Here is a 25,053-nt window from a genome sequence, read left to right as displayed (position 1 = left end):
AGTTTTAAAGGGACAGCATCACAAACACCACTTTACAGACAGGCCCCACAAATAGCCAGGTGATACTAACAGGTAAGAGGTACTTTGTAGCCAACTTTCAGGGCTCCTCCTTTGTCAGGAACGCATACGCCCACCAACTATTGGGGCTGTATGCACAGAATGCACTCAAGGACACCTTTCTGGTATTAAGTAATGCCGTTATAGTTTTTCACTGTTTTCTTTCAGTTAAATTTTGGTTAGCCTTGCTGCAGTATAGTTGATTCCTATATAATAAGTCAGTACCCATCCTATTTAGTTCAAAAGGCTCACAATATCCTTTCCCTTGGTTTTAAAAAGTTATAATCCCATATAGACATGTAAACATAAATAACCCTTTAATGGACATGCTAATGCTAGAACAAATGGGAAACAAAATGCATCCATATTCTAAACATATTTCTTAAAAAGAATGCACATCAAAGTTGAAGACGCACATCTAAAAAATAAAACCTTAAAATTTGAAATAAAACAATTCATGTCAATGTCAATATTTAATCCTGATGGGTTCAGTGTGTCCAATTCGTCGATCCAACCAGTTCCGTTCTGAGATATGAATTTCTTTTGATTGCAACCCCTCCAGTGTTTATTAATTCTATTAATGCCATAAAAATCAAATCTTGTGGATCTTTATTATGGACTAATCTGAAATTATTGGACACATTGGGGGAGATTTACTAAAACTTGTGCACTCAGAATCTGGTGCAGCTGTGCATAGTAACAAATCAGCCTCTAACTTCGGCCTGTTCAATTAGGCTTTGACAATAAATTCTGGAAGCTGATTGTTTTCTATGCAGAGCTGCACCAGATTTTGCACTCTCCAGTTTTAGTCAATAACCCCCACTGTGTTTCCTATAGCCTTTTTTAATGTTGTTAATATGCTCATTGATCCTGACTGATAATTTCCTAGTGGTTCTTCCTACATACTGGAGACCACTCCAGTACACACTTTCTGTTTTTAATATTCTGTTTGTGTTAGTGTTTGTGAATTGATTACTGGTGTTAACTGTACTGTTTTCAAGGATCATAGAAGCTAACGGAAAATCCAATGTGTAATTATATTGTCAACATACAAGTATATGGCAACAATAATTTTATTTGTTATAATTTATTTATTATTTTTGTATGTAAATAAGTGCATACAAATACATGCCCATGACATAAAGGTATAGAAGTTTCAAAGTCTTTTAGGGTTGTAATTTGCTGAATCAATTTGAAAAACTAGCTATTAGTTACCTTGCCAAAGGTAATCTGTGCTGAGAGAAATATGTAGGCTGACAAATTTGCATTTCTAATCTAAGGCAAAGGTAATGTTAGATGGACTAACAGATTTAGATGGAGTTGACTAACAAATTAAAGATGTACTCCAGCTAACGCTTTTTAAGCAGTTACAGCAAAAGCTTTTTTTTCTTTTGGGTTAAAGGTTTCACTTACCTGTCATTTTGCAAATCCTCTGCCATATTGTATCACACTCTGCTGGTTTGAGGCCCACCATTCCCATATTTCTGGCCTGAGGCCTGTTACCCAAAATAAAGAAAAAAAGTGAAAAACATAAAAAGGTGCACAATTCTAATGCAACACCATAAAACGTTTTTTTATTGAATATCATAAAAATATTCCATCACACTCACAAGACAAAAGGTGCACACTGTATTTTACAATCCACACCAGACACATGTCTGAAATTCAATAAAAACATTTTATGGTGTTTCACTAGGTCGGTGCGCATTCTTTTTGTTCTGCACTTTTAGTTTGGTGTTCCCGCACTTAAGAGGGCAGCAAACTGTCATGCACGCATTGGAGATCACAGTTGTGGAACACTTCAGGTGATTCCATTTGGTAATTCATGGTAGAAGCATACTTTTATTCTGGTCTCTTTGAAGACAAAGGCTGCTGAGAAGATACCTTTATCATAGCGCGGTCATGATATCATTTATGTTCAAAAATAAATAATGTCCAATCAAAAACATTTTTAATGCTCTATTGCAAACTGTTCAGTCATCACACTGGCACAATTACATTTCTTCTTCACAACACAACAGTCATTATAACGACTTCCTGACAGTAGTCTTTAGTGCAGAACACCATACCTCCATTATATGCCTTTCTGACAGTTGTCTCTTTAGTTAAGAATACTCAGAATAGTCACAGAACTTTTGCAGCCATCTTACCAGATGTTACCAGACTCTTACTACAGGTGGCTCACATAGATGGTGTTTCTTTCTCATACATGAGATGCTCCTCACATAAGTCCTGATGCGTGTCCTAAACAAAGACAGAGAACCTTCTCTACTAAGTCAGAGGGACAAGGTTTCTCCATCTTTCCCCATTGCATCCTCTTCTGTTCACTCTTGCAGTCCAGCCTGACAGAAGGCTCTCTTTTTCTCCCCCAGCACAACATACACCTTACTGATCAGGGGTGTCTATACCCCAACTCCACTGGGCCCTATCCCCAGCTGGAATGTAAAGGGGCCCTAATTCCACCCACTACATCATCCAAGGAGGGGCAACAATTAAAGGGCACTTACATCTGCCAACAAAGTGACCATTATAAGCACCCCTATCAAGGTTAAATGGTTTGTCTCGACCTTCTAACTGTCACTTTTACTAGACAACTTGGTCTGTTAAAGGAACATAACACACTTACTGGCAGGATCAACAGTTGGAAATGAAGGGAAAAGGCCTAAAAAAGAAAACTAATGAAGCTTTCACATTTGAAGTGTTACTAAACCAAGGGCCCTGCATTCAGGATATCTGGTCTCCCACAATACACAGAACATGCAAATGCAATCATTTTAGTAAATTTAAACGGCTAAATACCTTTTCTCATCAGCCCTATATAGCAATCTTGTGATCTCTATCATTATCTAGCCGAACAGTGAAATTGCAGTATTGTTGCACTACTCTAAAAAAGATATAAGATGACGCATATAGCAGCCAGCATCAACAATGTAGTGACAATGTGAGAAAATATGGAATAAAAAATGCAGCGCTAAATATAGATATCAAAATTGAGTGATGCACAAATGTGTGACTATCAAACGTGCAACGTGATAGTGTGATAACCATATGTAAGGAGAGAATAATTCTCATAAAATAATTATTTTGTCCATGACCATATAGGTGTTCAACTAAATGAACATTATGATCTTGTAAGTGTCCAACAGTGTGAACAGTATGTGTTTTAAGTTGACAAGAAGATTCTCTTGGGTGCTATGTAAGTCACAAAGGTGATGTTGCAGTACTTGGTATCCACAGAAGAAAATAGAAGGAGCAAATACGCTTACCGGAACAGGTGGACACGTTTGCCATACGGCTAGGTGTCATACGGGCTTGTGGATCTACCGATCCAAATGGATGCTCGATGGAAAGGCGTGTACGGTAGATTCCACTGGTTCCTATAATGCAGTCGTAGACGGCCTGGAGGAGACGGATGCTCCAAGTCTAGGTGTGGACACCTCCCCGGCAGATGTATAATAGGAAAAAACACCCTTCACTCAGCCAGCGTAGGAACATACTGACCTGTGTATCAGCCTTGGCCTCCTCCAGGTCGTCTACGACTGCCATATAGGAACCATTGGAATCTACCGTACACGCCTTTCCATTGAGCATCCATTTGGATCGGTTGATCCACAAGCCCGTATGACACCTAGCCGTATGGCAAACGTGTCCACCTGTTCCGGTAAGCGTATTTGCTCCTTCTATTTTCTTCTGTGGATACCAAGTACTGGAACATCACCTTTGTGACTTACATAGCACCCAAGAGAATCTTCTTGTCAACTTAAAACACATACTGTTCACACTGTTGGACACTTACAAGATCATAATGTTCACTTAGTTGGACACCTATATGGTCATGGACAAAATAATTATTTTATGATAATTATTCTCTCCTTACATATGGTTATCACACTATCACGTTGCACGTTTGATAGTCACACATTTGTGCATCACTCAATTTTGATATCTATATTTAGCGCTGCATTTTTTATTCCATATTATCTAGCTGAACACTAGTTAAAGCTTGTAGGAGCAGTTTTCATTCTCCTCTGGTTGCCCTATGAGGATGGAGTGCCCCTGAGCTTCTGTATGGACAGTGCTGATTGCACCCTCCCAAGGAAAAAACAACTCTCTAGCAATACACACCAAACTTAGCATGTGCAGAGTGCCCCTTAAGGTTCTGTACTATCAGGTGATGGATTGGAGACTGTGGAAGAAGGGGAGGATCAGAGAAGACAGGATCAAACAGCCTTTTTACACATTGCACAGGATTAACCCCTTAGGTTCCACAGTGAGTATAAAAAGCATGCTATACTGCATATATAAACTGATTTTACTGTTGTGGGTTTAGTAACACTTTAAAGATTAGTAAGCTGCAATATATTACATCTTTGTTTTGGGGTTTAGATACACTTAAAGCTCACAATGGTACTTTGCTCTTAGTAGCTACAGTATACAAAATAATAGTAAAAAGGTCAGGTCTGACCATGTAGGACTTTTACAAAATAATCTAAAGTGGGTGACTGGGGACAAAGAAAAGAGAAATGTATTAAATACTTTCTTTATCTCTGTGTATACAAAGGAGCATGGGGGAGCTCATGTCCATAATGGGGATGGTATTGACACAGCCCCAAATGATCCACAATGGCTCAAACGTGATATGGTCCAGAAATATTTAGACGGAATAAAGGTGACTAAAGCACCTGGGTCAGATGGCATTCCACCCACGGATCCTTAAAGAATTGAGCACTGTCATTTCAAAGCCATTGTTTTTAATTTTTAGGGACACTTTAATGACTGGAATAGTACCACTGGATTGACATAGGGCCAATTGGGGCTTATATTTAAAAAGGGATAACAGCCTTTACCAAGTAACTGTAGACCTGTTAGTTTAACTTCTATAATCTGGAAGATACTGTAGAGTTTAATAAAATACCATATAGATGAGTTCTTGCTGGAAAAAAAAATATTAAGCAACAGACAGCATGAATTCATGAAAGATAGAAGTTGCCAAACAAAACTGATTTCTTTTTATGAGGAGGTAAGTAAAACTTTGGACAGAGGGGTGGCTGTGGACATGGTAAACTTGGATTTTGAAAAAGAGTTTGACACAGTTCTTCACACAGCTCATGTGTAAGGTAAAGTCTACAGGCTTGGAAAGATCAGTTTGCAAAAGGATAGAAAACTGCCTAAAAGACTGAATTCAGAAAGTGGTAGTTAATGATTCTTACTCTGAATTGTCTAAGGTTATCAGTGGCGTACCCCAAGATTCAGTGTTGGGACCCTTACTAATTGGTCTCTACAAGTATATTAAAAAAAGTATCGGTACTTGTACTCGGTCTTAAAAAATTGGTATTTAAAACTTCACATGATAGCCTAACACAGGTGAATTAAAATGCAAAAGGCAAAACCCGCTGGAACACTATAGAGGCAAGATAAGAAGCAACCAATACAGACATATACAAATAATATTATTTTTTAGAGAAATGTCTTTGTATTTATGTGCGATCCTAAATCCTCAATAGTAACAAAAAGGCAACAAAAAACAGAAAGAAAAAAAAAGATAATAAAAAAAATAAGTTTTACTAATAGCAAGAAATGCCGGCAACTTGATTGCTTCTTCTTAAATCTTTATTGAGCACTAACAGCAGTGTGATATCTAATGTGATAACTTGCCAGCCCATGTATTGGATTCATTTTTGGCTTATCTCAATACCATAAATAAGAAGAGCATAATGTGATTTTTAGGATGCCTAGAGCAGGGAGTGGCTTCAGGCTGCACAGCCCTTAGCCACTTTTATAGTTGCCAACAGTGCCGATTTTCCCGGGACAATCCCGATTTTGGGACCCTCGTCCCAATCGGAGGCCGTCCCAATTTAAGATTTTTTTGTCCGGGGAAATCGGGAATGTTTGGCTCTGCAGCAGCTGGCTCCAACAAAATGGCCGCCGGCGCCACCGCTAGATTGTTCCCCTTGTGTTCAGTGGGAGGAGAGGAGGCTCGATCCGTGCAGCCAATTAATCGGCTTTTCTCTTCACAATTCTGAAGCCGGGGTTAGCTGCACGGATCGGCCCCTCCCCTCTCCACTGAATGCATGGCGCCGCTCGTGACGTTTGCTCTGCTCTTGTCCCTCTCAGTGTAAAGCCCAGGCCAGCAGCGATGTAACTATGTACGGGGGGTTACTATTTACAGGGGGTAAATATGTACAGGGGGTTACTATGTATAGGGGTTACTATGTACAGGGGGGTTTCTATGTACAGGGGGGGTAACTATGCACAGGGGGGGTAATTATGTACAGGGGGTAACTATGTACAGGGGGGTAACTATGTACAGGGGGGTAACTATGTACAGGGGGGTAACTAGGGATAGAGTGGTAACTATGTACAGGGGGAGGGGGGTAACTATGTACAGGGGGGTAACTATGGCTCTTCCTGGGACACTGATGTAAGGACTGAGGCTGGGGACACTGGTGTAAGGACTGAATCTGCTGGGGGCAACTGATGTAAGGAGAGATTCTGCTAGGGGCACCTGATGCAAGGAGGGACTCTGCTGGTGGCACTTGAAGCAAGGACGAACTCTGCTGGGGGCACCTGATACAAGGACGGACTCTGCTGGGGGCACCTGATGCAAGGACGGACTCTGCTGGGAGCACCTGATGCAAGTATGGACTCTGCTGGGGGCACCTGATGCAAGGACAGACTCTGCTGGGGGCACCTGATGCAAGGACGGACTCTGCTGGGGGCACCTGATGCAAGGACGGACTCTGCTGGGGGCACCTGATGCAAGGAGGGCTCTGCTGGGGACACCTGATACAAAGACGGACTCTATCGGGGACACCTGATGCAAGGACAGACCCTGCTTGGGACACCTGATGCAAGGATGGACTCTGCTGGTGGCAGGTGACATGGCAGGTGAAACGCTCAGGGGTCCCACTGATTCTGCATTATGGTGAGTTGAATGATTAATTTTATATTACAATGTAATAATAGAAATAATGCACTTCAATCATGGTGCCGGGATGATTGAAGCGCTAGCACCAGGTGTTTAGAGCATCTTTATCTGCTGATTGTTAAACTCTGGAATATACATATTTCTATTGTGGTGTAGGATCTGGGGCTGCTGTCCTCTCCCTCTCCCCCCTTTCCCCCTTTCCCCCTTTCCCCCTTTCCCTCTCCGTCCCTCATTCATCTCAGACTCTAACCACACCCCCTTTGAGCCACGGCCATTTAAGCCATGCCCACCATGCCCAGCGTGCCCATCTACCGGCGCGCTGCGCATGCTGCATTTTTATTTTTCCCTCTGCCATACCTGCAAACGCATGCCCCACTCCTAATTATAATGTGACTCCGCCTACAGCCAAAAAAGTGTCCCTAACATTTTTTTTTACAATGTTGGCAACTATGCACTCTATCAGTTTTGAAACATCCTGGACTGAACAAGTCCATCAGCTTCAAACCCTTTCTTTAAGCCATTTTACTTCTCTTTTGCCTGTGAAGGAGAATTTTAAGACCGTGCATACTTACAATAATTTTTCCTAATTTGTTACTAAAAGATGATATAATGTTTGTATATTTTTGTACAATAGTTTTTTGAAACTCATTTATGGGTGGAATTGCAAAGCCTCTCAGAAATCCCTGCCTTTAATATATCCTTTCTCTGTCTAGGGAATCGTTCCTTAGATATCTGGCTCATATGTTAATAACAAATGTGTTTTACATGCAGGGGTTGTATTTCCCATGCTTGGCCACTAGATGGCGTCCTGTGACTTTTTAAGAGGTTCACTGTTTGGAGATAGGTGACCATATGGACACTCAGGGTGTCACCATTATTCCCCTTTGAAGGTTTTCCTTTGTGGGTGGTTTGGCGCTGGCGCCATTGGCCTCCTGCTCAGCATGTCTCCATAATAGGATTCTGCCCCTTTGCCCTAAATTTCCGTTGGGGCTTGGGCAGGTTTGAGTGGCTAAGGGCTGTGCAGCATGAAGCCACTCCCTGTTCTGGGCAGATTTTCCAACATGGCGCCTCTATTTTCATCACGCCTAGACGTGACGTCACTTCCTGCAGGGCTCGCGCATGTGCAGTAGCTACTCTAGGCGTCCGCGCTTCCCTCGGCGCCATTGGGTGCTGGAGGAAGTAGAGGGGACATAAAAGAGCCCCTTAGCCTGCCATTTTTGCAGCGGCCTGACATGAGGGAAGAGATATGTGTGGCACCACCCTGTGAAGGTAAAGAAAAGGTTTGGTATTGTTTCAATCCTCTCTCTTTCTGATTGAGGGTGGAGTGGATTGTATACTGCTGAACTGTTCCCATCTCTCATTTATTGTTGATATCGGATTATTGCCAGTTTTTGAATATCATTCCGGATTTTTTCAACATGGGACAACTGAGAGTACTCCTTTTTGGGATGAATACGTTAGAACATTGAGTTATAGACTCTGGATCTTCTGGTATGTTTAACTTATTGGTTGTATTATGTGTAAGTGCATATTTGCATATGTATATGTTTGCCAATCTGTTCCTAATATCTACATAGTGTGTGACGGCCTTTCAAATAATATCTTCCCATATTCACAGGCCCATTGCCATTGGATTTTCTATGTCCCCCTCTGTGGTGCACCAGATATCTCCAAATTATCATTGTCGTCTAGACAACTGATTCGTTAACCTTCATTGATAGGATATCAGCTGGGTTCATGCTGAAACTGGCTTTCTGGTTCCACACTGGGTTAATTTTTCCCTAGAGTTTTCAGTCTGTGTTTCCATTTTCCCTCCCCTCTTTTTTCTGGTTCTGCCAACTTCACATGATTTTAATTGTTAATTGATTTTAAATTGGATTGTACCGCCCCATTTTTTGGAGGAATGGATATCTTTTCTATATAAACTTGGTTTTATTGTAAACCTGTTTGCTATGAGGAAGGCTCCAGCCGAAACATGTTAGCACTTTAGATGTCGCACTGCTGTTAGTGCTCAATAAAGATTTAAGAAGAAGCAATCGCATTTCCAGCAATTCTTGCTATTTTGATGTTTATGTTACACAACAAGCCTGAGCACCGTTATTCAGCTAATCATTCTACAATCATTCGGTAGAGCTTGGATGAGTTTTTGTCTACATTACGAAGTTTCACTAATGGTCTCATTTTAGAAACAGGTCCACATCCCACCTATGGTTCAATCCTTCTGGGATATGGGTCTGCAACCTGTATATTCAATATACTTCACACTCCAACAGTCTGTGATGTTTGTCACCACCCCTGTCAGCAGGCAAAATTCTTTCAATACCGCATCAATCTGGCCTCTTGCATCGACAAGATGTTATATGACGCATTTTCTGTGTACAAGATAACTATATTTTTCTTTATTAAACTCACTATCTTGTTATACCCAGCATAAAAAGTAGTGTAGCAAATCATAAATTACCCCTGAAGGAGTTGCTAATATTTTTCTTTGGGCTTACCGTAACCATCTTCACAGTGTTCGTCATAGGGGTACTTATCAATTGCTCAATTGAAACACTGGCTCCAACACTTAGTCCTTTTTCCAAGTTTTATTAAAGAAACAAAAATATGAAATAGAAAAGGTAGAGGGTGAAAGGAATTCAGGTACCTTGGATCTTGCGGTTTGAGGTAATTTCTATATCCAGCGAATAGCACTTCCACGGCTGGATTCAACAACTACTGGATAGGTCTCTCTCACCGACCTAGCAGCCGATGACATGCTCAAACACGGTCTCTGCCACACACCTTGCGATCTTGAATAAACTGATTGCAATGCTTAGCACGGTCTCTACCACAGACCTTGCAGTCTTGAATAAACTGATTGCAATGCTTAGCACGGTCTCTGCCACAGACCTTGCGATCTTGAATGAACTGATTGCAATGCTTAGCATGGTCTCTGCCACAGACCTTGCGATCCTTAATTAACTGATTGCAATGCTTAATCTCAGATGCGTCTCCGACTGAGCTCCCAGGCTCTTCTCAAGATACCAGCCTTATGCTCGGTCCTTTCCTGAAGAGTCCTCCCCTGGTTACTGCAATCACTTGCTTCTTCCCACAGGCCAGACAACAAAGAGACCATCCTACAGACCAGTAGGCCACTAAAACTCCAATCCTTTTAGTAGCTAGGCCTTGGGTCTGCTAACCTCAAGGCAGAACTTTAAGCAACAGCAGTTCCCCAGGCCAGGAGGGCCAGGAGGTCAGGAAGTGCCAACCCCTTCCACACAGTGTCTGTCCCTTAAATACCCCTACCCAGAATGCTCGGTGGATGAACCAGTCCCACCGAATTGTTTCTGAGCAAAGAGTATTCAATATGTCTGACCAGACTGTATTTACAACATCTACCAACGGTGACAGCACCACCCATGGTCAGATGGAAATCTGCACAGTCCAGCTAGACTGGTACAGAAACCATTACATTTAGATAATAATAAGCTGAGCCAAACTGTAGCTTCAGCTAACTTAAATGTCAAAAGAATAGTGTCTGCTCTTCAGGAGCAGGGCGCCACATACTCCCCCCACCACAATAGACGATGTCCCCATCGTCGGAAAAAGCAAAATTTTAACTCTCAATCCTGAGAGTCAAATACCTGAATCCCAACATTTGAGTTGAAAGAAGAGAAAGGGTAAAGCAACAACACATTAAATGATTAACAGCATTACACATGAATTAGAAAATACCATGACCTATCTAGCTATCTATACCATCCACTCTCCAATTGTTTTGCTAGAAGATCCAATCGAACCTGAAATAAAACACACAAACAAAACAATAGTATACAAGTCAGTACTTTCCTTGCAAGAAGCAAAACCCCATTTCCTAGAAAATGACATTTTCTTTCTCGCCATAAACTATATTTCTCATTATATTTTTCTTTTTTACTGAATGCTGAAAGTTCGACCTTGTCGGGCAAACTGCTACCACCTAGTGGCAGAAGTCGTGTTGAAAGAGTTCAAAAACCTTGACACGCAGTTTCTCCATCAACTGACACTAACTAATTATCTCCCTTAGTCCTTGCATTGAAGGAAGAAAAAAAAAACTATGGAAGTTTTCTTCTTAGGATGACACCAACAGAAACAGTTACCATAATCGATCACCAATAAAACCGGGGATCAGGCAAAGTCACAGCTTTCCCTTGTGCATCTACTGTGGTGATGAAGTATACGATGTTATCTTTTCCTGGTCGACAGATAAAAACTTTATCCGCATGTATGTGTCTCCCATAGCTCCAATGCAGCAAGCATCCGGCAAACTGATCATCCATCACCGAAGAGCATCCTGGCTTCCTAAAGGGCTTTGGTACTTTCAAATAGTCCCAAACGTCTTCACTATACCAGCTCTCTCTGTTCCCCTCAATCTCTTGCATGATATCCCTAGAAACGTACGGGAATTCAAGTCCATATTCTGTGGCCATTCGCTTATTTAACAGCTGTTGAGATCGAGCAAGCCTTGGCAAAGAACGGAAACTTCCCAAACCAGAAGGCACACATGAAACCGGGGATTTGTGTACCATGGCAAAGAGAGATGATTTGTTTGCTCCGGACGGACCGGTATTTTTAGACAAAGTCCTGCTAGTAATTGTAGGGGTTTCCACCCGAGGTGATGTGCTCCCCGAGTTCACAGCTGCCCAGTCAGACAAATTAAATGTTGCATCAACATCGTCACTATTCGCCCACAGCATCTCCTGGGACATGGTTTCAAAGAGATCATCATCTCCTGAAAGGTCTGAGAGAGAGTCTATTTCCGAGTCCCGCAACTCCGCAGGTGTATATCGGCAAACAGTCCCCCCATGCACAATGTCCCCTGAGATCTCACCCGTTCCTGATGTGGATTCCTTCTGTGGATCCAGTTCAGGCAATCTCTGAGGTAAACCTCGACCGCGGCCGCGGGAGGCTTTCACATACCCAACCTTTTTTTGAGTAGGAACAGCAAGGTCGGTAATGGTAGAAGTGATGGCAGTAGCAATATCCACTGTCAGTTCCTCAATGGTAGTTACAGCACCATCTCTCTCAGGAACACTCTGCGTAGCAGACTTTGAGAGCGTAGGCCTGATTGCAGGATTGAATACAAAAGTCTCTTCAGTGGCGATGCCTGTGGCCCAATCCATCCGGTAGGCCCGGGGCGACACAGTGGGTTGTTCCACAGTGAACAGATACTCCCCACAGTTTAAGCATCGAACAAACGGTCAAGGACTTGCGACCAGTCCCTCGCACCCATTACACAGCATGCCCAAAGCCTCTGAGTCTCCCGTTGTATACAGGATGAAACGCCCATGCGGTTTCAGGTGAATCCCCGTGCCTGTTAATAACGTTCCAGGCAGCCTGATACTCATAGTGGTGCCTCCAGAGAACATTCTGGGCCCCGTAGCAGACTGCATCCCTGGCATTCGGAACATGGCGACATCTCAGCAGGCCTTTCCTTCTCCGCATTTAGTCAGACCATGCGGTGTCTCACTGAGCACGTAGTTTAGACAACTCTTCCCATTGGCTCCTCTGGTCACACAACTCCCGGGTTTTCTTGACTCCACCCACAGCTAGTACCTTAGACAGCAACCAATCACGTTGTTGAACACAAACAAAAAACATGGCAAAGTCCAAAACCCTCTATTGCATTAATTCCTTGGCAAAAAGGTTCCTTTAGCTGCTATAGGTAACCGTAAATCCTGGACTCGAGCCCCCACATGTAGCAAATCATAAATTACCCCCGAAGGATCTGCTAATATTTTTCTTCGGACTTACCGTTACCATCTTCACAGTGTTCGTCATAGGGGTACTTATAAATTACTCAATTGCAACACTGGCTCCAACACTTAGTTCTTTTTCCAAGTTTTATTAAAGAAACAAAAATATGCAATAGAAAAGGTAGAGGGTGAAAGGGATTCAGGTACCTTGGATCTTGCGGTTTCTGGCAATTTCTATATCCAGCGAATAGCATTTCCACAGCTGGATTCAACAACCACCGAATAGGTCTCTCTCACCGACCTAGCAGTTGATGAGATGCTCGAACACGGTCTCTGCCACACACCTTGTGATCTTGAATGAACTGATTGCAATGCTTAGCACGGTTTCTGCCACAGACCTTGCGATCTTGAATGAACTGATTGCAATGCTTAATCTCAGATGCGTCTCAAACTGAGTTTCCAGGCTCTTCACAAGATACCAGCCTTATGCTTGGTCCTCTCCTGAAGAGTCCTCCCCTGGTCACTGCAATCACTTGCTTCTTCCCACAGGCCAGACAGCAAAGAGACCTTCCTACAGACCAGTAGGCCACTAAAACTCCGATCCTTCTTTTAGTAGCTAGGCCTTGGGTCTGCTAACCTCAAGGCAGAACATTAAGCAACAGCAATTCCCCAAGCCAGGAGGGCCATGAGGTCAGGAAGCGCCAACCCCTTGCACACGGTGTCTGTCCCTTAAATACCCCTACCCAGAATGCTCGGTGGATGAACCACTCCCACCGAATTGTTTCTGAGCAAAGAGTATTCAATATGTCTGACCAGACTGTATTTACAACATCTACCAACGGTGACAGCACCACCCATGGTCAGATGGAAATCTGCACAGTCCAGCTAGACTGGTACAGAAACCATTAAATTTAGATAATAATAAGCTGAGCCAAACTGTAGCTTCAACTAACTTAAATGTCAAAAGAATAGAGTCTGCTCTTCAGGAGCAGGGCGCTACAGTAGTAACAAAATTAATTCCTCTGTTCTTTCTGAATTTGGCCCTAGACCGAGATTTCACTAGATTGGTATTAGAAAGCAAATCTGCCCTTTGCCTGCAGGTGGCCACAATAATGCCTCATTTTATGGCATTGAAAGAATTTTGCCTGCTGAAAGGGGTGGTGACAGACATCACAGACTTTTTGAGCATGAAGTATACTGGATATACAGGTTGCAGACATCTATTTGTTTGAAACAAGCAGTGCATTTAGTTACAGTGACCTGCAATGTTCTATGCACAGATAGTCCATAATCCCTAGTCCATAGTCCATCTTAGAAGCAAGTGGGAGAGGGTAGCTACATTCCTATATATATTGGAACAATTGAGAACAAACAAAGCCTCCCTCTAACAGGAAGCCGGATTACAGAAGTATTTGGAAATTTGGAATAAAATATATATATTTTTTATTCAGAGTTCAATGTCCCCTTGAAGTATATGTGAGCCCTTACCTTGTATAACAACCCATTTAGTTTAAAATACAAATGAAAGGCAAAATGTGTGTGTATATATATATATATATATATATATATATATATATATATATATATATATATATACACATATATATATATGTATAACCAAAAGTATTGGGGTATTGGGACACCTGCCTTTACACGCACATAAAGTTTAATAGCATTGAGTTGGTCCTCCCTTTTCAGCTACAACAGCTTCAACTCTTCTGGGTAGACTGTCCACAAGGTTTAAGAGTGTGTCTAGGGAAATGTTTGACCATTCTTCCAGAAGCGCATTTGTGATGTCAAGCACTAATGTAGACGGGAAGGCCTGGCTCGCAGTCTCCACTCTTAATTCATCCCAAAGGTGTTGTATCAGGTTGAGGTCAGGACCAGGCAAGTTCTTCCATCCTAAACTCGCTCATCCATGTCTTTCTTTGTGCACTGGTCCAAATCATTTGGTGGAGGGGGGATAATAGTTTGGGGTTGTTTTTCAGGGGTTTGGCTTGGCCCCTTAGTTCCAGTGAAGGGAACTCTTAAGGCATCAGTATACCAAGACATTTTGGAGAATCTTACGCTCCCAACTTTGTAGAAACAGTTCGGGGTGTGCACAAAGCACCCACTTTTGTGAGATACTGTGATACTGTGTATATATATATATATATATACACACAGTATCTCACACCTCACATTTTTGTAAATATTTTATTATATCCTTTCATGTGATAACACTGCTACAATATAAAGCAGCGAGTGTACAGATTGTAAATTTGCTGTCCCCTCAAAATAACTCAACACACAGCCATTAATGTCTAAACCGCTGGCAACAAGAGTGAGTACACCCCCTAAGTGAAAATGTCCAAATTGGGCCCAATTAGACATTTTCCCTCCCGGTGTCATGTGACTCGTTAGTGTTACAAGGTCTCAAGTGTGAATGGGGAGCAGATGTGTTAAATTTGGTGTTATCGCTCTCACTCTCTCATACTGGTTACTGGAAGTTCAACATGGCACCTCATGGCAAAGAACTCTCTGAGGATCTAAAAAAAAAATGTTGCTCTACATAAAGATGGCCTAGGCTATAAGAAGATTGCCAAGACCCTGAAACTGAGGTGCAGCACGGTGGCCAAGACCATGCAGAAGTTTATCAGGACAGGTTCCACTCAGAACAGGCCTCACTATGGTTGACCAAAGAAGTTGAGTTCACGTGCTCAGCGTCATATCCAGAGGTTGTCTTTGGGAAATAGGTGTATGAGTGCTGCCAGCATTGCTGCAGAGGTTGAAGGGATGGGGGGGTCAGCCTGTCAGTGCTCAGACCATACGCCCCACACTGCATCAAATTGGTCTGCATGGCTGTCAACCCAGAAGGAAGCCTCTTCAAAAGATAATGCACAAGAAAGCCCACAAACAGTTTGCTGAAGACAAGCAGACTAAGGATATGGATCTTGCCTACAGTCAAGCATGGTGGTGGGAGTGTCTGGGGCTGCATGAGTGCTGCCGGCACTGGGGAGCTACAGTTTATTGAGGGAACCATGAATGGCAACATGTACTGTGACATACTGAAGCAGAGCATGATCCCCTCCCTTCGGAGACTGGGCCGCAGGGCAGTATTCCAACATGATAACAACCCCAAACACACCTCCAAGATGAGCACTGCCTTGCTAAAGAAACTGAGGGTAAAGGTGATGGACTGGCCAAGCATGTCTCCAGACCTAAACCCTATTGAGCATCTGTGGGGCATCCTCAAACAGAAGGTGGAGGAGCACAATGTCTCTAACATTCACCAGCTCCGTGATGTTGTCATGGAGGAGTGGAAGAGGACTCCAATGGCAACCTGTGAAGCTCCGGTAAGCTCTATGCTTAAGAGGGTTAAGGCAGTGCTGGAATATAATGGTGGCCACACAAAATATTGACACTTTGGGCCCAATTTGGACATTTTCACTTAGGGGTGTACTCAATTTTGTAAAATATTTACAAAAATGTGAGGGGTGTACTCACTTTTGGGAGATACTGTGTATATATATATATATATATATATATATATTTACACACAGTATCTCCCAAAAGTGAGTGCACCCCTCACATTTTTGTAAATATTTTATTATATCTTTTCATGTAACAAACTGAAGAAGTGACACTTTGCTACAATGTAAAGTACTGAGTCTACAGCTTGTGTAACAGTGTCAATTTGCTGTCTCCTCAAAATAACTCAACACACAGTCATTAATGTCTAAACCGCTGGCAACAAAAGTGAGTACACCCCTAAGTGAAAATGTCCAAATTGGGCCCAATTAGCCATTTTCCCTCCCCAGTGTCATGTGACTCATTAGTATTACAACAACTCAGGTGTGAATGGGGAGCAGGTGTGTTAAATTTGGTGTTATCGTTCTCACTCTCTCATACTGGTCACTGGAAGTTCAACATGGCACCTCATGGCAAAGAACTCTCTGAGGATCTAAAAAAAAAATGTTGCTCTACATAAAGATGGCCTAGGGTATAAGAAGATTGCCAAGACCCTGAAACTGAGGTGCAGCATGGTGGCCAAGACCATACAGCAGTTTAACAGGACAGGTTCCACTCAGAACAGGCCTCACTATGGTTGACCAAAGAAGTTGAGTGCACGTGCTCAGCATCATATCCAGAGGGTGTCTTTGGGAAATAGGTGTATGAGTGCTGCCAGCATTTCTGCAGAGGTTGAAGGGGTGGGGGGGTCAGCCTGTCAGTGCTCAGACCATACGCCCCACACTGCATCAAATTGGTCTGAATAGCTGTCATCCCAGAAGGAAGCCTCTTCAAAAGATAATGCACAAGAAAGCCCACAAACAGTTTGCTGAAGACAAGCAGACTAAGGACTTGGATTACTGGAACCATGTCCTGTGGTCTGATGAGACCAAGATAAACTTATTTGGTTCAGATGGTGTCAAGCATGTGTGGCGGCAACCAGGTGAGGAGTACATAGACAAGTGTTTTTGCCTACAGTCAAGCATGGTGGTGGGAGTGCAATGGTCTGGGGCTGCATGAGTGCTGCCGGCACTGGGGAGCTACAGTTTTTTGAGGGAACCATGAATGGCAACATGTACTGTGACATACTGAAGCAGAGCATGATCCCCTCCCTTCGGAGACTGGGCCACAGGGCAGTATTCCAACATGATAACGACCCCAAACACACCTCCAAGACGAGCACTGCCTTGCTAAAGAAACTGAGGGTAAAGGTGATGGACTGGCCAAGCATGTCTCCAGACCTAAACCCTATTGAGCATCTGTGGGGCATCCTCAAACAGAAGGTGGAGGAGCACAATGTCTCTAACATTCTGGTAAACACCATGCCTAAGAGGGTTATGGCAGTGCTGAAATATAATGGTGGCCACACAAAATATTGACACTGTGTTCCCAATTTGGACATTTTCACTTAGGGGTGTACTCACTTTTGTTGCCAGCGGTTTAGACATTAATGGCTGTGTATTGAGATACACACTACAATTTTCTGTAGACTTTTTCCTTCAGATTTACCAAAACCATATAATGTGAGGTCAGACCTTAAGAGTTTCAATTTGTATGCAATCAGGCAGGCCCTTGCACTACATGGTTTTGGTAAATCTAAAGGAAATCAGACGACAAAAGTTGTATGGTGTGTATGGGGTCTAATACAAGCTGTACACTGCTACTTTACATTGTAGCAAAGTGTAATTTCTTCAGTGTTGTCACATGAAAAGATATAATAAAATATTTACAAAAATGTGAGGGGTGTACTCACTTTTGCGAGATTCTGATATAATTATAAATACCTTCGTTTTTTTTTTTTTTTTTTTTTATAAGTGATCACATAATTTCTGTTCTCGGTTGCAAGGGGCTTGGAGAGGTGGAAAAATGCAGTACTCTGATCTTCCCAGTAAATGGCCGATGCTGAGGGACATGTCACCACAAGTCTTGGCCATTGGAGGACAGGCAGGCTGTTCTTCTAGAACAGCCAGAAAACTGACCACGCGGAGACAGATGTGCTCTCATGCCTAGCATGATCAATTTGAAATAGGAAAGTCAGGGGACTGGCAGGATCACCTGGAATTTAATTCCATGGAAGAAATACAAAGAGAACAGGATACATTTTAACAGAAGCACATAAAGCACATAACAGGATTTTGAAACGTTGGGGTAACATATTTTTTAAGACCTCTTTGCTTGGTTTCTCAAATCTGGACATATGCCAAAGCCATTTCATAGGATCCCACTCTTTTTCTACTTATAGTGATACCAGCCTGCATACATGATGTACAAAGCTTTTATAACTCAATATATTAATACAAACTTACTTCTTTTTTTGAGTTTAGAAAAGCCAAAATCAAAAAAGAATTTCTACTTCCTAATAAACTGGTAATAAATGAGAAAGAATGAATTTATCACCTTCCCCACAAACCCCTTCAAGTGGTGCACAGTAAAACAGTATTAATAATATAATAAGGGGCTTATCCGCTTTCCTTTGATTTCTCCATCAAATGCGGAAGCATTATTAATGTGTCATTAAACCTAGACTATGAAAAACACTCATGCTATATAACATAATGTGCATACTCACAAAACCACTAAAGCATTTGTTTTGTGTGGAGTGAAATATACCTATAGATGCCCTTCCTATCTTCTCTGTGTCCCTATTGCAGTCGGAGATTGTGACCAGCTGATGTCCTCTATTGAGCATGTTCATATTTGAGTTCCCGTCTAAGTTCTTTATTTACCCCTGTTTCTTATCTATAGAGACACACCTGTGGAAATATACACTGTGGTAAATAACACTCCCATCCCTTCCTCCTCCCCAAATGCTCTCCTATTGGGATATAGTATGCTGATTGATTATATTCACTAAGAAACTAAAAAAAAAAAGATTTGTTTTATTACACAGTAAATTAATAGTAAATATATCAAATGTAATTGTTAATACTTCTAAAGTAAAAATGAACATTGGATTCAGTTCAATAAAAAATTATAGGAAGCTATAAAACAGTTTTTCGATATTTATAATTTAATTTAAATTGCTCTTCTGAAAACTGTTTATTTTTTTTAGTCATTTGACTGGCACAATGCCAATTAGGGATGTTTAGACACAGACTTATATTGTACAGCACATACATCAGCAGAGTAATAGAAGCCCCTCCCTAGGATCTTTCCCTGCAGATGACAAAGTACAGAGGAAGATCATGTGACCACACAAAAGCGCTGCAATGTAGCAGAGGATTTTTTAAAATAAAATACAGTGGCATGACATACTTTATATATAATTTATGTTAATGAATTATGGCAATTAACACTGCTCTGTTTACTATTACTTTAAGATAGCAGGTAAGTATATGTATTGGCAGGGGTGAAACTAAGGGGGCGGGGGGTAATGTGCCCCGGGCGCTACATTGAGAGGGGCACCATGGCTGACAATGTATGTCGGCAGGTGCTCAGAGAGGGAGCAAGGCGGTATGAGAGTGAGACCATTTTAAAGCATGCAGGAGGGGGCACACTGATGTAAGGAAGGAATCTGGTGTAAAGTGGGGAATTGATGTAAGGGGGCACTGTAATAAGGTGGGACACTGACATGGGGGGGTTCTGATGTAAGTGGGGACACTGAATTAAGGGGGTACACTGATGCAAGGAAAGACTCTGATGTAAAGTGGGGAATTGATGTAAGGTGGGGGGCACTGAAATAAGTTGGGACACTGATGTAAGGGGGGGCTCTGATGTAAGAGGGGACACCGATTTATGGGGGGACTCTGGTGTAAAGAGGGACTCTGATGCAAGGAAGACAGTATTTTAACGGGGGATTGATGTAAGAGGGGACATTGATATAAAAAGGGGGGGACTGATGTAAGGAGAGACTCTGATGTAAGAGGGGGCACTGATGTAAGGAGGGATTCTGATGTAGGGGAGCACACTGATGTAAGGAAGGAATCTGATGTAAATGGGGGCACTGAAGTAAGGGGGCGCTCTGATGTAAGGTAGGACACTGATGTAAGAAGAGACCCTGATGTAAGGCGGGGGCTCTGTTATAAGATAGGGAATTGATGTAAGGGGTGACACTGATGTAAGGAAGGACCCTGATATAAAGGGAGATTCTAATGTAAGGAGGGCATTGATGTAAGGGGGGACTCTGATGTAAGGGGGGACACTGATCTAAGAGGGGTCACTGTTGTAAGTAGGGACTCTGATGCAAGGAATGCAGTATTTTAAGGGGGAAATCATTTAAGATGGGACATTGATATACAGGGGTACACTGATGTAAGGTTTGACTCTGATGTAAAAGTGATTCTGATGATAGGGAGGACTCTGAAATCAGGGGGGATTCTAAAGTAAGGGGGCATTGATGTAAGGGGGCATTGATGTAAGGGGGGCATTGATGTCAGGGAGACACTGATGTAAGAGGGACACTAATGTAAAGGGGACATTGATGTAAGAAATTATTTAAAAATGGAAATTAAATAATGAAAATAAAAAAACTACCAACACTGTCCTTTTTCGGGGGGACTGAGTCTTTGTCCCGGGTGACAAAACGTCTAGCTTCGCTACTGTGTATGGGCATCTTTTGAAGATTCAGACACTGGTTATTGAAGACAATTTATTTTTAACAAGCATAAACCTATTTGTAGTTAGCAAATTAAGCTATTACAGAATGGGGATGTGATCATATTACTCAACAAGGAAGAGTATAGTTTTGTAGACACGTAATTAGCTTATGTTTACAAGAAGTAAATTGGCTTCTCCCCCATGATATCTTCCTACTCGAAATAATGGGGACTGAGAGCCAGATGGTTGTTATGTGCAGAAAAATAGAATACAGTCAACTTAACTGTGTGTTTTGTTAAAGACACTGTAACTTACATGGGGCATTCCAGAAAATCTGATTCTGTCAACTGTTTTCTATTAAAAGTACAGTAACCCCTGAAACTGTAACACTAAAAAGTCACATACTGTATATCAGAACGCTTCTTACCATTTGCAAAGTTTTCTTAAAATTTCTTTGGCTAAAAAGCTTAAAGTGGATGTCTACCTGATTCATTAAATTTGATCTGGGCACATATATCTTCAGTGTTTTCTTATCTCTCTTCAAAGCACTAAGTCCCGTGGCTTTATCCTGCTCTTATGTTATCAGCATGATAACTTCTGACAAGTCCTCCGACAACTATGATAAAACCAGCCTGAATTTTGTGTCGGGGGTGGTTGCTATAAATACAGGACAGCTCTGTGAGTCTCTGCCTGTCTCTGCCAATGTGGAGTGGGGGTGTGTGCCTTTCCTCCAATCAGCTGTCTTGGCTGTATGCCCAGGCTTCACTGCAGTGCTGAACAGGAAGAGAAAATCTCTAAAGCCACGTACACACGAGCGGAATGTCCTACAGAAAAAGTCAGACGGAATCTTTTCATCGTCTATTCCGATCGTGTGTATGCCTCATCTGACTTTTTTTTCGAAAATTCTGACGGATCTAGAAATAGAACATGTTCTAAATATTTCCGACGGAACCAATTTCTATCGGGAAAACCGCTTGTCTGTATGCTGTTCCAATGGACCAAAAACGTTGCATGCTCTGAAGCAAGTACGAGATGGAAGCTATTGGCTACTGGCTATTGAACTTCCTTTTTCTAGTACCGTCGTATGTGCTGTATGTCACCGCGTTCTGGACGGTCGGACTTTGGTCGGACTTTGGTTTGACCATGTTTAGGCAAGAACGCTTGAATGGAATTCCGTTGGAGTTCCATCTGAGAAACCTTCGGAGTTTATTCCGACGGCAAAACCGTTCTGTGTACGCGGCATAACAATCTGAACTTTCCAAATAAAGCTGGAGACAGCAGATATACATGTAAAACGTATGTAGGGAGATTTGTTTAATCTCTGTGTATCATCTGAGGCTGTTCACTTCACTGGGTATAGGTGAGGGTTTACATCCACTTTAAGGAACCCCTGTATTGATTGAATTTTTAAAGTGAAACTATTTCATCTCTTCCTTTCATCAGATGACAATGCTGTAGCACTGTTATCCAAATCCTGGCAGCACTGACACTCTTGCCTTGGCCATGCTGGCTGGAACTACAATGCAACTGAGTGATGTCACAGCGGACCTGGCTTCATCAAAGTTATCATTGATTAACAAGCCTCAAGATTGTTGATCAACAGTTGACTACGCCTAGCCCTGTCTCAGTTCTTCCCTCACCAACACACCCCATTCAATAGGAGTGAAACAGGATGATGGAAAACATAGTTTTCACAGGGCTTGCAGGGTGACCTGATGTTATGTAGAAGCACTGTTTAACCCCACCCATCATACCCTACATACTTAAATAGTGGCAGCAGAGACTGAAGTGATTGTAATCGATCACCTTGTAAAACACCCCATTCAGTTTAAAATAGAATTGAAAGGCAAATTTTTTTTCTATAGATAGTAATAAAAAAACATAAATACCTTTTATCTCTTTTTCTTCTCCTTTTATCTCTTTTTCCTATAAGTAATAGCATTTCCTCTGTTCCCAGTTGCATAAGAGCTGGGGGGAGGAGTAACAGCAGCACACTGAGCTTCCCAGTGAAAGGTTGTGCAGCGGGGGCAAGTCTAATCATTGGCTGTCGGTTGGGTGTGAACAGGGCTGTCATGAATAGGGGTCAAGCTTGAAGACCAGTTGCTATAGCAGTAGCGGGACTTCCACCAACGAGCGAGATAGGTATTCAAGAGGGTCACCCTGGTGGATAACGCAGACTGACCTGAGGTGCGGGGGAGTACTAACCAGTGTTCACCATTTAAGAGATGTAATAGCTTTTACTAAAGCAGAACTTACAAAAAGATATTAACCACTTAAGGCCTGAGCCTCTTTCTGAGATTTGATGTTTACAAGTTAAAAACTGTTTTTTTCTCCTAGAAAATGACTTAGAACCCCCAAAAATTATATATTTTTTTCTAACACCCTAGAGAATAAAATGGCAGTCATTATAATACTTTCTATCACACCGTATTTGCGCAGCGGTCTAATGCCCCGTACACACAGTCGGACATTGATCAGACATTCCGACAACAAAATCCATGAATTTTTTTTCCGACGGATGTTGGCTCAAACTTGTCTTGCATACACATGGTCACACAAAGTTGTCGGAAAATCCGATCGTTCTGAACGCGTTGACGTAAAACACGTACATCGGGACTATAAACAGGGCAGTAGCCAATAGCTTTCATCTCTTAATTTATTCTGAGCATGCGTGGCACTTTGTGCGTCGGATTTGTGTACACACGATCGGAATTTCCGACAACGGATTTTGTTATCGGAAAATTTTATAGCAAGCTCTCAAACTTTGTGTGTCGGAAATTCCCATGGAAAATGTGTGATAGAGCCTACACACGGTCAGAATTTCCGACAACAAGGTCTTATCACACATTTTCCATTGGAAAATCCTATCGTGTGTACAGGGCATTACAAGCGCACTTTTTTTGGAAAAAATACACTTTTTGAATTAAAAAAATAGGACAACAGTAAAGTTAGCCCAGTTTTTTTTTATAGTGTGAAAGATAATGTGACGCGGAGTAAATTGATACTCTACATGTCACGTTTCAAAATTGCACCCGCTCATGGAATGGCGACAAACTTTTACCATTAAAAATCTCAATAGGCGACGTTTAAAAAATTCTACAGGTTGCATGTTTTGAGTTACAGAGGACTAGAATTATTGCTCTCGCTCTATTGTGGCGATACCTCACATGTGTGGTTTGAACACCATTTTCATACGCGGGTGCTACTCAAATAAACGCTTTTTTTTTTAACTTTTTGCTATAATAAATATCCCCCAAAATATATAAAACAAATATTTTTTTCCTCAGTTTAGGCCGATATGTCTTCTTCTGCATATTTTTGGAAAAAAAATCACAATAATTGATTGGTTTGCGCAAAAGTTATAGCGTCTACAAAATAGGGTATAGATTTATAGCATTTTTATTATTATTTTTTTTACTAGTAATAGAGGCGATCTGCGATTTTTATCGTGACTGCGACATTGTGGAGGACACATCGGACAATTTTGACACATTTTTGGGACCATTGGCATTAATACAGCGATCAATGCTATAAAATTGCATTGATTACTGTAAAAATGTCACTGTCAGTGAAGGGGTTAACACTGGGGGGCGCTCGAGGGGTTAACTGTGTTCCCAGGGAGGTGATTCTAACTGAAGGGGGAGGGGACTGACTGGAGGAAATGACGGATCGTGGTTCCTAGCTAATAGGAACACACTATCTGTCACTCCTATCTGTTACTCCTCGTGTCCTCACGATTGCTCGTGGCCGGCAGTCATCGCGACCGTTGGCCACGAGCATCAGCACCTTCGGGGCTGCGCGTGTGCCTGCTATACAGACCCTGTATAGCTATGACGGCTCGTGCAGGGGAGCCAACCTGCCGCAGTATAACTGCGGCGGTTGGTCGGGAAGCGGTTAAATAAAAAAAGTCCCTTTAAGAGCTATGGGCGGAAGAGACGTTTTGATGCCACTTCCGCCCTGAAATGATATGGAGACGGGTGGGGGCCATCTTCCCCTCACTCGTCTCCATACCAAGCCAGAAAGAGAACTCGATTGCCTCCGCCGTTACCGAGGGCTCCGGTAAGCGGCGGAGGGCACTGGAGCGCGGCAGGAGGAGGGAGCCCCTTTCCCATCGCCGATAAAAGTGATCTTGAGGCGAATCCTTTGCAAAGACCTTTTTTATCTGAAAGTGGTTCGCCGGCTGAAGAAGAGGATACCGGGGGATACCAAGGTTAGGGCAGCTAGCTGCTGCCATGACAACGATATTCCTCTTCAAAGTAGCGACGTAAAACGACGGCGGGCGGTCCGTAAGTGGTTACATAGTTACATAGTTACACAGTTAGTCAG

This window comes from Aquarana catesbeiana, linkage group LG05 (assembly GCF_042186555.1).
Source record: "Aquarana catesbeiana isolate 2022-GZ linkage group LG05, ASM4218655v1, whole genome shotgun sequence".
Lineage (NCBI taxonomy): Eukaryota > Metazoa > Chordata > Amphibia > Anura > Ranidae > Aquarana > Aquarana catesbeiana.
The sequence above is the reverse complement of the archived record's forward strand: the minus strand, read 5'-3'. Positions refer to the sequence as shown.